The sequence below is a fragment of the Triturus cristatus genome, chromosome 11, assembly GCF_964204655.1.
Source record: "Triturus cristatus chromosome 11, aTriCri1.1, whole genome shotgun sequence".
Classification (NCBI taxonomy): domain Eukaryota; kingdom Metazoa; phylum Chordata; class Amphibia; order Caudata; family Salamandridae; genus Triturus; species Triturus cristatus.
Window position 1 is genome coordinate 62,919,195 of NC_140594.1, and position 16,554 is coordinate 62,935,748.

Sequence of the window (16,554 nt, forward strand, 5' to 3'; positions counted from 1 at the left end):
TTAGAACTTTTCCCATAAAGTTGCTTTAAACATTCTAGCCCTTTACAAGAGCAACAAATCACAACAGCTATATGCTTGGCTAGCAATGCCTATTTACAACTAAACTGTACATCGACCACAACGGTCCATGAAAAATAACTGTATATCTACAAAAAAGACTCATATTTTTCATTCATATTACCCAACATGAACTATTAGTAAACAAGGCGTATAACAAAGAAACTATATAAATACTGATCACATTACTTGTATAGCTGCAATTAATGTTTTTTTGTAATACTTGTATATGGTTTGCTGCATATTCCTTATGTTCAGCACCCTAAGGTATCTGCTGTACTTCTGGTCAAGAAAGAAGAAAACAATTGGAACAACCCTACCCACACTATGCCCCACACTATGCCCCAAAATAGGTTCCTTATTTAATGGCCTGTTATGCTCCTTACAAACACGGTCAATCTTTGAAATCTTGTTTCTTGTATGGAAAGGTATAGGGGCCTTTATAAGGAACTGCGGAATAACGCTGCACTGAAATGAATCAGTACCCTTTATAGGTGGCAGCCTCACACCCTCAGAGCCCGGCTTGGGGTCTTGCTCCTTCTCCTGCCTTAGGATGACTAAGTGCACCCTAATCAGGTCACCGGGGTACGAGTGGTGAGTAATACCGAATGGCGAAGAACAGGGAAGTGGCAGGATACCTCAAGGGAAGGGGGGCGGTGCAGATGTAGTCTGGGTGGGGGCTCGTTCTCGAAGGTAAACAGAATGCAATATTGAGAGGAGGGGTGCACCCACCCCCTATGTAGAATGAATGTATCGATCGCCTCCTCTACGGGCTCAAAAAGAAACAGCAGCTCTGGTGAAGACAGTCCCCTGCCCAGGGGGCACAACCGCCAAAGCTGCCCGTTACCCCAGTGACAGCACTGTCCCCTACCCCAGGGGGCGCTTCCCCCAAGGGCCCTCTGGCCCTAAACCCTGCGGCAGAAGACGCACACCCCCAGGGAGTACCCCGCCGCCGTTACCTGCTCCGCCGCTCCCAGGTGACACCTCCCTCCTCCCGCCGCCACTGCTCCCTGACAGCCGCTTTGCCTAGACGTGGCTCTTGGCTGGCGAGTGCTGTGTGCTTTCTCCTCCCCTGGAAACGACACCACGGAACTAACCTTCACAGTCCTTGCTTGGGGCAGCGTAAGGAATATGTGCTCCGGAACTATTAGCTAGCGACAGTGTTTTCCACCGGAGCTCATAGAGCAGAGGACCAAACTTCCGAGTCCAGCAAGACATGGGGAGCAGGCCAAACAGAGCGAGATGACAGATATGGAAACAAACAGAGGACGAGAGTATTAACCGAGGCGATCCGCACTAACATGGCCGCCATCTTTGCACAATATTCTTTATATGGTACTTTAACCTATCGTCAACTAAAACACATGCAGAATCTTACAATGTTAATTTTCTTCTTATGAAATCTACCGAGAAGCAATATTGAAACTTTTTGCTGTTTAATAATGACATTCATCATAAGTACAAGTATTTAAACCTACTAAACAATATTCCGGAAAAGTTCGTAAAACATAATTTCCCCATTATATAGAAATGATGACTTATTCAACTATAGCCATAGATATAAAAATGTTTGACTTTTGAGATTTAGGGATAGCTTTTTATTTCTCTGGCAGATTATTTCATACCGAATGGCCGACAGACAGAATAGATGTGTTAAGGTTGTTAACGGTGTCCTTCCTTTCTTACTTATTGGTATGACATGATAGACACCAGTGTTTCCAAAGTAAATATGTAGGATTAGATGACAGTTTCCAGGCTATTTTGAAGTCAATGTTCCTTTATTCCCCGTGTCTCTTTCAGTGCCACGCATAAACATTTTGCTAACTTCTTTGCTTAGTTTGGCAGGTTTTCAGATTGTGTTTTTTCAGACACAGTTTTCTATTTCCACGACGGTAGGGCTGGAGCTACAGTTTACCATTGAGAAATGAGAAAATAAATTTCTCGCTATCCAGAATAAAAGTTTAAATTCTATTGAGGAAAGCAATTCTGTTAAAACATTGTATACTTATGCACAACAAAAATATGTCTATCAGACCATGTACATATTGCTGCTTCTATGAAGATGTATGTATGGAGGGGAGGTTGTCATTATCCATGTGTCCATGTACATTAGAACCATGTTTCCTTTAATAAGCAGATAAAATAATATAGGGGAATGGGAAAAAAAAATACTTCGGGGTGAGGTTGTGGCATAAGAGCCAGAGCTATTGATTTTGACGCTGGGAAACCAAGCTCCAGTCTTGGAGTCGGCTCAACATCTTGTGACTCTGGACAAATTACATGATCTCCTGTGCCTTCAAAAAAAATCAATGTGACCATATGTAATGTAACTAGTGCTTATAAATGCTAACATTATACAAGAGAAAAGAGGGAGATTTCAAAAAAGAATTGAGAGAATGTATTTCCACCATTGACTTCTATTGAGGCCTGAATCGGGTTATTGTCATGTTTGGGATTTGCAAGTGTTCTGCTGCAGGATCGGATATTAGAAAGGCAATTATAAGGTTTTTTTTCCTTACCTATCATGAGCATGGAGAACGTTCTTTGGCAGGCAGAGAGAACGTGATAAAAATGTTGTGTACAGACCTGCAGGAGCAGGTTACTGGCAGTTCATACTCTCAGTCACACAAGACCAGTCCTAGTCCCTGTCAGTTGAAGCCTCCAAAATCATTGGGCTTTTGCATGCTAGAATCGGGAGGCGTAAGATTAGCCTTGAAATCGGTAGTCTCCCACCTGAATTGGGAGGGTTGGCACGGAGGAGTGCTCCAATACCTTTGGTCGAGTTTGCGCTATATAAAACTGCAAAAAACGTAGCCACAACATACATGTGTATATCAGACCATGTAAATATTGCTGCTTTTATGCATATATATGTATGTGTGCAAGACCCCATGAGAGTTCGAAACGCATCGTTTTTGTGCCAAAAAACCACAAAACCTTGTGAAAACTCTACTCTGGAGTGGCTTGTTTTTCTCATCGTCATCCATGTTGGGGAAAACGTTTGTTCTATGTAGCGGCGGCGTCCGCTTTCAAGCCCGACCCGCTTCAGATGGGCGTCAGTGTAAACACCAACCGTCTTCTGGATGAAAAAAAAATATATATCTAATTATATATATCGAGCTTTGGATGGGCGTCAGTGTAAACGCCAACCGTCTTCGGGATAATAAATAAATATATATATATATATATATATATATATATATATATATAGAGAGAGAGAGAGAGAGTCTTTACTGTGTCATGTGTATGGATGCATGCCTATCATTGCATATTTAAACATATGGGCATTTCTCTAGATATGTATATGTTATTTTAATTTTGTTAAAAAACACAATTCCCATTCCGCCTTCCTTGGACTCATCCCAAACCTTACCGCCTAGTAGGAACTCCCAAACACCCTTTTTAAACTTCCACCTCCTTTTTATCCTATTCATCCAACTAGCAGGTGCATATGTCTACTACTCTCAAACAACCGTTTCAAACTTCTGCATCCTTTTTATCCATTTCACCCAACTTACAGATGCACATGTCCACTGCTCCCAATAACAACTCACAATTTCCCTTTTCTAGCCCACTTCCATTGGTAAATTACTACTCAACACACTACTAAATGCATGAGAACTTGAGAGCACAAACATGACAAACTTACCACAACTAATCCACAAAATAAAAATAAAAAAGAAGCACATATTACTGATCTACTAACTATTTGACTCTATTCTTAGGTTGCGGAGTAGTGTGCCTAAGATTAGATGTCTCATCAGGGGTAGTAAGCGCTATATATAAATACAATTTACAATTACAATTGCAATAAAGAATACAGATGCAAAGATTATGCATCATCCTTCAACGATTTAACACTCAACAGTCAATACAAAGTAAACACATCATGAACCAATAAAGAACATTTATCATTTATCATAGTTATCATAGTGCAAACAGGAAATGTATGAAGCAAACAGTCCACCAACCGCTTCTCCTTTCATCCTGTAACGCCCTGAACGTCTCAGGATCGTTTAACAGACACGACAATGAGGACGCAACCACTTGTGAAGGGTTAGTTCTTTTAATGAAGGCAAATAAAATACAAAGAACAAACAAAAGTTATAGTCACTGGAATCCTCCAGGCTAAGTACGTTACCAGCCCACAGCACGGATGGTCCTAACCGTCCTCTGCATATACGCCGATCCCGGCGTATGCCAACAGAGGGCAGAAATGAAATGGCCGACAATGCCAATCGGTAGGCTGTGAGGGGCACGAAGAGTGTTGGGGAGAATCGAGGAGTCAGGGACACACCCAGCCGGGGTCTCTACCTGAAGGGAGCAGCCGCTCAACCTCTTCCTCAGACTGCACCGGGACGCGGAGTCACCTCCTGGTGATGCGTCACCGATACCCCAATCACAAGCAAGAAGACTGAACCGAGAGCAGCCGCTCGATCGATCCTGTGGACTTCCGAGTCTGTAACGCGGCAAACACCTCCTGGTGTGCGTTACAGCTGGCAGTCCCTGTGTCTCTGGTCGGGCTGGGAGTTACGACTCCAACCAGCAAAAGCGCCACTGCGCTTGGACTCAGCCGAGTCAAAAAGCGAAGCTCAATGGTTGACCGGTAGAGCTTCCGGGTCCTTCACAGGTGACGATGGGGCAGACACGGCCCAGGGAGTAACGACTCGACCTACCTCCGTTCTTGCCTTACTGGAGCACCACTCCGGAACACTGCTCTTCACGAAGCAGGTACGTCGGTGTAAACACAATATCCGACAGCCTTGTACCTCCCGGTTCCTCCCTTTATAGGGCGCGTTTTCCTTGAGTTATGTAACAGCTCTCCTGTTTACATAAGGGCGTGTTTCCCTTGAGTTATGTAACAGCTCTCCTGTTTACATAAGGGCGTGTTTCCCTTGAGTTATGTAACAGCTCTCCAGTTTACATAAGGGCGTGTTTCCCTTGTATGACAGGAATTCTTGACAGTACATCCTCCCTCTCAGCGGCTCCCCACGGGTCCAGCGCTGGCAGGAAAACGCCGATGGAACAAGGAGACCAAGCGCGGAGCATGAACCCCTTCAGCCGGTTCCCATGAATGCTCCTCCGGGCCATAGCCTTTCCACGCAACCAGGTACCACAGCTTCCCCCTGCGCCATTTGGACGCCCGTATGCCCGACACTTCATACTCCACCTCCGACTCCACGCATACCGGCCTAGGTGTCTCAGACGGCTTGGAGGGTGCTGGTTTGAGCAATGATACATGAAAGACAGGGTGTATCCGCAATGACTGGGGCAAGCACACCTTCACGTTCACGGGACACATACACTTGGTAATTCGATAGGGGCCCATGTACTTGGGATGGAACACACTGTCCTTTCGAAACCTCATGTTTCTTGTGGATATCCAGACGTAGTCTCCAGTGCGGTACAGTGGCCCGGGCCTTCTCTTCCTGTCTGCCGCAGCCTTGTATCTTCTCTTGGCCTCTATTAGGACAGCCCTTGAGCGCATCAACGTGTCTTTTATGTGTGCCACCCTGTCCGCTGTGGCGGGAATCCTGTCCTCTCTGAACGGATGTAGAAATGGCAAGAACCTGGGATGTTGGCCATAGTTGCTATAGAACGGAGATGACTGTGTGGAGCTGTGAGTGGCGTTGTTATAGGCTATCTCTGCAACCCATAGCAAGTCGACCCATTCTTCCCTGCCCTAGTCCACAAAACATCGCAGATACTGTTTGAGCGTTTGGTTCAGGCGCTCGGTTTGGCCGTCCGTTTGAGGGTGGTAGCTGGTGGACAGGGCGGTCTTAACATGCAGCGCAGTGCACCAAGTCTTCCAGAATTGCGCAGTAAACTGCGACCTCCGGTCCGACACGATCACCCCAGGTAATCCATGCAGTCGTACCACATTCTTTAGGAGTAGTGACGCCAATTCCCCGGCCGTAGGGACTCTCTTGCAGGGGATGAAGTGCCCCATTTTCGTCAAGTAATCCACCACCACCAGTATTGCCGTCATCCCCTGGTCTACCGGTAGGCCCACCACGAAGTCCAGTGATATGCTATCCCATGGTCTATCCGGGGTCGGAAGTGGATGTAAGAGCCCTTGGGTTCGGCCATGGTCGGCCTTCATGGTAGCACACGTAGGACACTCCTGTCCCCACCTCCTGACATCCACTCTCATGGTTGGCCACCAGAAATGCCGTCCCATGCTAGCCACCGTTTTTTCAAAGCCCAAATGACCTGCGCATGGAGAGTCATGGCACCAGATGAATGCTTGTTTCCTTAGCCTAGGCGTGGGTATCAATAGGCACCTGCCCTTCAGGGGTATCCCGTCCTTCAGCTGCCATTCTCTGTGACTGAGGAGCCACCTCCGCCATGCGAATGACCTGATCCCTCTCTTTATTCCCCTCAGGAAAGTATCCGGTTGGATAACCCCCAATACCATCCTCGGGGAAATGATGGAACGCTTGGTTGCAGGCAATGGTTCCTTAACTGCAGATTGACGGGACAGGGCGTCCGCCTTCCGGTTTTCCGTCCCCGGCCGATATGTGATGCGGAAGTTGAACCCCGCAAAGAAGATCATCCACCGCAGCTGCCTGGGAGAAAGGTGTCTTGTGGCCGTCATGAACTGTAGGTTCCGATGGTCCGTGTACACCGATACCACATGTCTTGCCCCCATCAACCAATGCCTCCATTCGGTGAAGGCGTCCTTGATTGCGAGAAGCTCCTTCTCCGCAATATGGTAGTTGCGTTCGGCGTCGTTGAGTTTGCGGGACATGTACGCCACGGGATGAAGCACCCCTGTGTCGTGGTTGCGTTGGGACAAGATAGCCCCCAGCGCCACATCCGACGCGTCCGCTTCCACCACGTAGGGGAGATCCGGATCGGGGTGAGCCAACACCGGCGCCTTACCAAAGGCGCTTTTCAGGGCCTCAAAGGCCTTGTTCGCTTCAGGGGACCAGACAAACTCCTTGGACTTCATCAGTAGCTGTGTGATTGGGGCCACCACTCCTGAAAATCCATCTATAAACCGCCTGTAAAAGTTGGCGAAGCCAATGAAACTTTGGACGTCCTTCACGCTTTGGGGCACCGGCCATTCTTTCACCGCCTTGATCTTTCGTTCTGCCATCTCCTGTCCCTCTGGACTCAGCATCACTCCGAGGAATTCCACGGATGTGACGTGGAAGTCACACTTGCTGAGTTTACAAAACAGCATGTTTTCCCTCAGCTTTTGGAGCACAGCTTTGACGTGGTGTACGTGCTCCTCCACACTGGACGAATAGATGAGGATGTCGTCGATATATACGACCACGTAGATATCCAACTCCTCTCTGAATACCTCATTCAAAAAGTACTGAAAGGCTGCCGGGGCGTTGCACAGACCGAACGGCATGACGAGGTACTCAAAAAGGCCGAACCTGGTCTTAAACGCGGTCTTCCACTCGTCTCCGTCCCTCATGCGCACCAGATGGTATGCCCCTTTCAAATCCAACTTGGTGTAGATACGAGCTTTCTTGACCTGTTCCAGAAGTACACTGATGAGAGGCAAGGGGTACCGATTTTTTATGGTTATCGCATTCAATGCCCTAAAGTCCACACAGGCTCTCAGCTCCCCATTAGCCTTCGGGATGAAGAAGAGTGGCGAGGCGGCCGGAGACTTGGACGGGCGGATGAATCCTAGCTTGAGGAGTTTATCCAGGTACCCCCGGAGATGCACGTTTTCAGGCTCCGTCAGGGCATACAGCCTGCCGCTGGGAACGCTGGCCCCTGGCACCAGGTCGATCTGGCAGTCAAACTGTCTATGTGGTGGTAGCACTTCCGCCTTCACCTCATCAAATACATCCTCAAAACTGTGATAAGACTGGGGGAGAGCCACATCTTTTTCTGCCGCTGTAGCCACCGTCTGACTCCCGCTCTCATCTGCGTCAAGGGATTCCGTTCTTATTCCACAATGCAGGATGCAATACGGTGACGTCATTTCGATGCGATGTGTTGGCCAATCCACAAAGGGGTTGTGTTTCTGTAGCCACGGCAATCCCAATATGACGCCATATTGGGGCGCTCGGATGATGTTAAAATCGATTTGTTCCAAATGGTTCCTCCCATATCTCATCGGAAGGACCCCCGTGTGCTGTCCGATGGGCCCCGTCACCAATCGCCTTCCGTCTACCGCATAGACGTCTTCGGGTACTGCTTTGGGAAGAAGCACTAGCCCTAGCCTGCATGCCTCGTTGTGGTCCATAAACATGCCAGTGGCCCCTGAATCCACCATGGCCACAACGGGTATCCACTGGTCATGCACTCCCACGTGCACCGTGATAAACAGGTGTCGTTGTCCCTTAGTGACCGAGTTGGAAAGTGAAGGGATGGATGAGTGACTCCGAGATGCCCCTTCTCTGGTCTTGGAGTCCTCTAGTTTTCCGCCGGTATGTCCACCACGGCTGTTACCGACCGGTTGGCCCGATAACGTGACGTCTTCGGTTTGGCAGGGCATTCACGTACGTAGTGGCCTTTTTTGCCACAATATAGGCACAATCCTTGTTTACGGCGTGACTCTTTCTCCGTGGCTGTGAGGCTCGCTCGTATTGCGCTGATGTCCATGGGTTCTCCCTTGGATGCGGTGGAAGTTTCAGGACTTCCCACCGTCACATAGGATGGAAGGGATTTTCCTTTTCTCCCATGATCCCCCTTTCTTTCACTTAGCCTATGTTCCAGCCGTAATACCAGGTTGATAAGGCCCTCACATGTCTTGGGTTGAGGGTCAATATGAGCCACGGCGTCCTTGAGCTCATCGCACAGCCCTTGATGGAAGAGCGCCGTCTGTTTAGCAACAGGCCACTTGGTTTCCGCAACCAGCCTTCGGAACGCGTTGAGATACTGCACCAGGTCGTTGGATCCCTGTCTCAACTCAAGCATTTCACGGTCCGCCGTGTACGAGTCAGCCCTTCTGTCGAATACCTTCAGGAATTCCTCGCGAAAAGCACCCCAATCACATAAGAGGGGGTCGTCCCTGCTCACCAGAGGTACGGCCCATTGTGCCGCGTTTCCAGCCAAATAGGATATAAGGAAAGCCACACGAGCCTGACTCGTGGGGAACGCCTTTGGTTTGCACGATAAATGTAGCGCCACTTGTGTGAGGAATACCTGCACTGTGTTAGGATCCCCACTGTACCTCTCTGGTGTTGCCAAGGGGATGGCTACCGGCATTTCCACTACTACCGCAGGGGTCTGGTTCGTGAGGGAGGTGCTGGGCGTGAGCGGGTCCAATTGGATAGCATCCAGTCTGGCTTTTACATCGGCTGTTTCTTGCCTAGAGGCAGCCACTTCAACTTGCATGGCCGCTAAAGCAGCCAGCACATCATCAAGTGTTGCCATGGCTGTTATCGACCGGGAGACAGTTAGTGTTATTAAGGTCGGATATTTTGTAACGCCCTGAACGTCTCAGGATCGTTTAACAGACACGACAATGAGGACGCAACCACTTGTGAAGGGTTAGTTCTTTTAATGAAGGCAAATAAAATACAAAGAACAAACAAAAGTTATAGTCACTGGAATCCTCCAGGCTAAGTACGTTACCAGCCCACAGCACGGATGGTCCTAACCGTCCTCTGCATATACGCCGATCCCGGCGTATGCCAACAGAGGGCAGAAATGAAATGGCCGACAATGCCAATCGGTAGGCTGTGAGGGGCACGAAGAGTGTTGGGGAGAATCGAGGAGTCAGGGAAACACCCAGCCGGGGTCTCTACCTGAAGGGAGCAGCCGCTCAACCTCTTCCTCAGACTGCACCGGGACGCGGAGTCACCTCCTGGTGATGCGTCACCGATACCCCAATCACAAGCAAGAAGACTGAACCGAGAGCAGCCGCTCGATCGATCCTGTGGACTTCCGAGTCTGTAACGCGGCAAACACCTCCTGGTGTGCGTTACAGCTGGCAGTCCCTGTGTCTCTGGTCGGGCTGGGAGTTACGACTCCAACCAGCAAAAGCGCCACTGCGCTTGGACTCAGCCGAGTCAAAAAGCGAAGCTCAATGGTTGACCGGTAGAGCTTCCGGGTCCTTCACAGGTGACGATGGGGCAGACACGGCCCAGGGAGTAACGACTCGACCTACCTCCGTTCTTGCCTTACTGGAGCACCACTCCGGAACACTGCTCTTCACGAAGCAGGTACGTCGGTGTAAACACAATATCCGACAGCCTTGTACCTCCCGGTTCCTCCCTTTATAGGGCGTGTTTTCCTTGAGTTATGTAACAGCTCTCCTGTTTACATAAGGGCGTGTTTCCCTTGAGTTATGTAACAGCTCTCCTGTTTACATAAGGGCGTGTTTCCCTTGAGTTATGTAACAGCTCTCCTGTTTACATAAGGGCGTGTTTCCCTTGAGTTATGTAACAGCTCTCCTGTTTACATAAGGGCGTGTTTCCCTTGTATGACAGGAATTCTTGACACATCCATAAACCCCCTGGCCACTACTTCTTTTTCCTCTTTCCTTGCACAAAGTACTTTTGTCCAAAATTAACTCATTTTACTCCTGCTTCTGCACATATATCACATATAAGGTAAACACTGTCATTTTATTTTTACACCAATACTTCAAAATAACGCCATAAAGTATCTTACAAGTTAATATCATGCATATTATTATAATTGTCACAAACAGATAATCTTTCAGAATGTTACTTCAGATGTGAAATCTTCATGGGCGGGAGACCATCTATAATTGAAATGATATCTGAGTGGGACAATCCTCGCCTCCTTGTCCTTAAAATATTTGACACTTTCCTTCTCAATAACTACAACATTTTACTTTCTATGTCAGGGCCGGAGGTGTGGATTATGCATGTTCAAACACCCAGACGAGTTTAAAATAGAATTTAGTAAAGGTTGATTCTGACGACCAGTCAGCAGTATTCCTTAGTGTCCTCCATTCTATTCCCCAAGATAAAAGCCTTGGAAGTTACCCCCCCCCCCGCCCCATCTCCCAACCCCGGCCGCATGAGCTCCAAAAAGAGAGACATCCTTGACAGGAACCTGCATCAACCATCTGACCAATCTCACAATGGAAGGAGAAGACACTGCCTTCAAAAGTTTCATAAGGGCAATCAGCACAGGTGTGTTCTCCTCCTGGCCTGGAATCTGTCATTATGTCCTCACACGCCTTACTACAGGTAATAATACACAGTTTGGGGTTATCCAGGAAAGCAGGATAAGAGATGGACCTAGTTTTGGTCTTCGTTCTTCTAGCGATAGTAAAGGTCACCGTCTCTGTAGTAAACAATCTGCCAGCAATCTCCTGGAGCCTCATGTCAAATACCCATTTACACAAGATCAGACACAACAGTATTCCTAACTTAGCCAACAATTCTTTCTGGGCCTAGAAATCATTATCTTTTCATCAAAGTAAACGATTCAATATTAACTTGTTGTCCTATAAACAAAAATACTTATGCTCAAGGGGTCTCAACAGACTCACATTTTCAACAAGTTTACATAACTCAATGGTATTCCCACAATGGAATGCCATTTGATGGAGAATGCCCAGCAGATATAGCTGACCTGAAATGTGTTGACTTTTCTCTAGGGCAACCCTGCCTCAATCATTTCAGATCAAAAATTCAGGATCTGCACAATTCTGGCCCCCACTATATGTATGTCTCTTGCGCCACACCAATCTAGCTACCCTGGCTGAAGAGGGGCGAAACCCCGAAACCGGTCCTTGGATGCTTGTTTCCAGTCCAGGGAGGACCTGGCTTGGCAGTTCGGGCTGGACTGTTCCCATGAGACACAGGGTCAAGGCTGATTTGCATATGGCCAGGTCTAAACTGGGGTGGCATTGTGAGCAAAAGAATGATGGATTTAACCCAGATCTCTTGACTGGGGGTGAATGTTTTGATTTGTTCTGCATTCCTTCCATCAATTGTGTGTCGTTTGCTTCCACACCAACGCAGCCAGTGTCCAAGCTGATCATTCCAGCTGCCCAAGCACTCTGGATGAGGCAACCAGCAAATTCCAAAACACAGGAGATTGACCGGTGTTCTCTGTAAACCTCCATGCCATCTGTTTAAGTCTGTCTTCTTGAACAAAAGAGTGAGGGATCCCCTATCAATCTAGCAATACTGATCTGGGAATTTTCACAGAGAAATCATATGAGAGTTCGAGCAGAGTCTGGAAATATGTGTGCAACTTCCAAATTGAAGCAACCAGAATCATATCCACCTGTTGGCATCTCATTTGCACTGCCACCCTGGTGACCACTGCAAACAGGGGATACACATATATCAGTTACTCTGACCATGCCTGTGGAAACTCATTTAATGCCATGCTTCCCTGATCCGGTCACCAACTGAAGTATTCTGGGAACTGAAAAGTTAGTTTGCGGGAAAAGAGATCCATCTTGCACTGATCATATCTCAACATTGGGGGTGAAAACACCCAAGATATAAAAACAAGTCACTGCAATCTTTAATGAACCTGGATTTCAAGTCTGCTATTGCAGATTGACATCTCGATAGACACTTCACTGACCTGGAGATCCGTCATCCCATGCAGAACTGCCAAAAAATTCTTCGCCTGATCGTGTGCCCCCCAGTCAATTTCTATTTCTGACAGTGGACACAATACGATGCAGGAGGTGATTTTGTCCTGCATTATTGACTTGATCGTGAATAACCCTCCCAGTAATTCTAGACAGTTGATGTAAAGATCTAATTCCTTATATGACCATATTCCTCCCATGGATGCTTACCCACATCTAGCATGCCAGCCTGCCAAGAATGTGCATGATCGTGCAAGGGAGATCCAGGTTTTAGCCTCAGATGACAATCCACCAATATCTTCTTGCAGACTTCTCGAGAGGGGGTTTGATTACAGCTACCTCCCAGATCAGTCTGGAATGGGAAAATAGGGGTATGGGGTTGAGCACGGTGAGAGAGAGAACACCAAAGGCCAGTCAGGATACGTCACAGGGGAATCCCTCTGCATGCCTGGAGTGGATGGTTTGGAATAAGCAATTCCAAGGTCAGGAAGAAGACCCTGTAATAGCAAGTGGCACAATAACAATTAATATATATGTGGGTAGTACACATGAAGGATGCACCGGCAGGGAAGGATCTTGGACTTACCGGGTGCTTCAGAGCAGAAGGCAATAACTAGCTCCAAAGGCACTAGGAAACACAAAGAGTTCCAGATGCACACGGATGATCAGCACGCTCAAGCAGCTGTATCAAAGAAAAGAATTTACCAAAGCTTCCCGGACCACAGTACACTAATGGAGGAAAGGAAGTAAGGAAAGAGGAGACCAGGAGAAACATAAATTGTGGAAGGAAGAACACAACAAATGTTAAAGGATGCAATGTGGTTACAAACTAAGCAGGAGCGGGAGCCACGCAACAAGCCGAAAGTTTCCAGGCATTATCTTCTTATTTCACAACCCTATTATAGGAACCAGGGGGTACTGGGCTTCATCTACTAACCCTGACCCGAAACTGGCTGTCCTTGACTGTCAGCCGCCTAGAACCGGTCCTCCACGAAGTCCAATCCTCCCTCGTCTTTCGTGTGTTCTCAGTCGGAAATGGACAGTCTTGCACATGTGTCTCTTTCTCTGCATGTGCCTCAACAAAATCCTGACAGCATCCCCCCCCCTCCAAGATTACTTACACTACCTGTTGTTTGTTTGGGTTATCGGGGTGTCTTGCATGAGAGCCCTTAACTAATCGGGGGGCATGACTTTTTCGAGGCGTCATACCCCTTCCAAGGTATAACATACAGGAGGCTATTGTGGTGTATCTGGGAGCCTAAAATCATCTCAGCCTCATATTCAAGTGACCCATTTACAGGAACCAGTGGTGGGGCCATAGATAGTAACGGTAAAGCAGCCTTTACTTTGGTTATATGTACTACAGGATCTAGTATCTAGTAGGTAAGGTCAAGCTTATGGCCACAAATCAGGGTGAAAACTTGGGATGGCACCCAGGACTGGAGAGGTGCTTTGTGGAGAGCCATAATTTATTCCCAATTTTCTAATTTAGGAGTGGATTTCCTGTGAAAATCAGTCAAACTTTTGTAGTCTGCTTTACCCTTGAAGACTAGTGAAATAGCTGACCTGTGAGTCTGATGAAGCTGTTTAACTAACATAATTGAGAGTACTGTTGTATTCGCTAGTGAGGAAGACCATAACCCTGGATGGAACCCTTAAGCGCGAATATGCCAAATCGACATCTGGAGCATTATAGGGCAGTTGAGGTCAGAGAACCCATTCAGCCCAATCCTCTAGATGTTCCATTGTAAAAGAAATTGCATATACTATTCCAAAAACTGGTTGAGCTTCTCTGCCTGACCATCAGTCTAGGAGTGGTAATACGGGGGACTTGTAATTCACTGTCCCAAAAGACGGAGGCAAGATATTCCAAAATGTAGCTATGAACTGGAATTCCCTATCCGCAAAGATAATTTCTGGGACACCACATAATCTCACTATCTGTGTCAAGAAATGTTGAGGTAGTCCGGGAGCAGTTGGTAACTTGGAGGCAGTATTAGAGTTTGGCAGACAGGGTATTCCGTCACCAGTGCAATAGAGTATCCTGTTTGCCAAACACTCTGTCCACCTGCCTTATTGAGAGACGAGTGGATCACCAGCTTTCTGTCTACAGAGCCACTGTTGCCCATGCAGGGTGGAGACTGTGATGTCCTTTATTCTGTTCATTACCGCCAGGTAAAAACTGGGGGTGAGGGACAGAAAAAAACCTCATACCCTCGTACAAACCTTCCAAGGTGTGGGTCCAGGCCAGTACTCTCCACAGCAGCTCCGCTTTCAGTGCCGCATCGGCTCAACACAAGAGCCCTCCTGTCTTCAGTGTTCACACCAGCAGCCCGAGGCAACCCAGAGGCGATCGAGTGCCGCCCCCTCACCACCTGCTCACTTACTTTCACCCGAGCATTTAATTAATTTCTCTTTTCACTTGGTTCCTCCTGATTGCTAATAATTATATTTTAGGTAATCTTTTATTTGAATCTCAGCCTTTCCCGCCGCTGCTGCCCCGCCCCCCAACACAGCCCCTGCCTCCCTACCTCCAGTCCCGCCCCCTCCCCTACTTAATGGGGGCCGCTGCGCGACGCTGGCACGCCTAAGGCAAAGCCGTCTGCGCCCGTCCGCGACCAACACCAGGAACCCTGGATCCACGACCTTCCACCGCTAGGACGAGGACGCCCTCCTCGCACTCAACCCCGGCAGGCACAGAGACTGCCAACAGGCCTCGCCAACCACGACCCACAGCCAGTTCACCTGCCTCCAGCACCGCCGACAACAGCACTGATTACGCCCTAAGATGCATCCTCCTCAACATGCGCTCCATACGCAAACACGCCATAGGAATCTGGGACCTACTCGACTCTCTCTCTCTCTCTCGACATCGTCTTCCTCACCGAGACATGGACCAATGCCACCTCCACCCCTGACATCAACACCGCCATCCCAGACGGATACAAGATCCAGAGGAAGGACCGCCCCAACCGCCCAGGAGGGGGCCCGCCATCGCACACAAGAGAACCCTCCGCCTCACCACTTCCAGCGAAATGTTCCCCTCCACTGAACACCTTCACTTCCTGATCCCTACCAGCCCTAACATCACACTCCAACCCCAACGCCGGAAACAACGACATCACCCCATCGCAAGAACTCTGCAACTCCCTCGCCTCCTACTTCCACAACAAGATCGCGGACATACACAACAGCTTCAACACCCTACCGACGAACGCCACGTCCAACCCGACCGAACCACCGCCCCCCACCTCCACCCTCCGCGCCTGGACCCCGATCTGCACCGAAGAAACCGTCCGCATGATGAACTCCATCCACTCCGGATCTCCGACCGACCCCTGCCCTCACCACGTCTTCAACAAAGCCGACGCCGTCATCGCACCCCACCTGCGGGACATCATCAACACCTCCTTCACCACCGCCACCTTCCCTGAGAGCTGGAAGCATGCCGAACTCAGCGCTCTACTCAAGAAACCAACAGCGGACCCCACCGAACTCAAGAATTACCGCCCCATCTCGCTGCTCCCGTTCCCAGCCAAAGTCATCGAGAAGACCGTCAACAAGCAACTGGCCGCCTTCCTCGAGACGAACGGATCCCTCGACCCCTCACAGTCTGGCTTCCGAGCCAACCACAGCACCGAGACCGCCCTCATCGCTGCCACCGATGACATCCGAACCCTGATGGACAACGGAGAAACAGCGGCCCTCATCCTACTAGACCTCTCTGCGGCCTTCGACACCGTCTGCCACCGCACCCTAGTGCAGCGCCTCAGCAACGTCGGAATCCAGGAGAAGGCACTGGAATGGATCATCTCCTTCCTCGACGGAAGAACACAGAGAGTCCGTCTACCGCCGTACAAGTCAGAGGCCACCAAAGTCATCTGCGGCGTCCCTCAAGGATCCTCGCTGAGCCCAACCCTCTTCAACATCTACATGAGCCCCCTCGCGGCCATCGCACGCCAACACAACCTCAACATCATCTCCTACGCCGA

At 48.8% G+C, this 16,554-nt stretch overlaps 1 protein-coding gene across 2 annotated transcripts in view; it reads right to left on the bottom strand.

Moving 5' to 3' along the window:
- GOLGA3 (golgin A3) overlaps positions 1–1,142 on the bottom strand; it is a 163,872-nt gene extending 162,730 nt beyond the window's left edge. For both annotated transcript variants that reach the window (XM_085636240.1, XM_085636239.1), the window contains exon 1: positions 1,017–1,142. The gene's annotated coding sequence lies outside the window, so the exon portion shown is untranslated. The remainder of the gene's footprint in view (positions 1–1,016) is intronic.
- Positions 1,143–16,554: the final 15,412 nt, after the last annotated feature.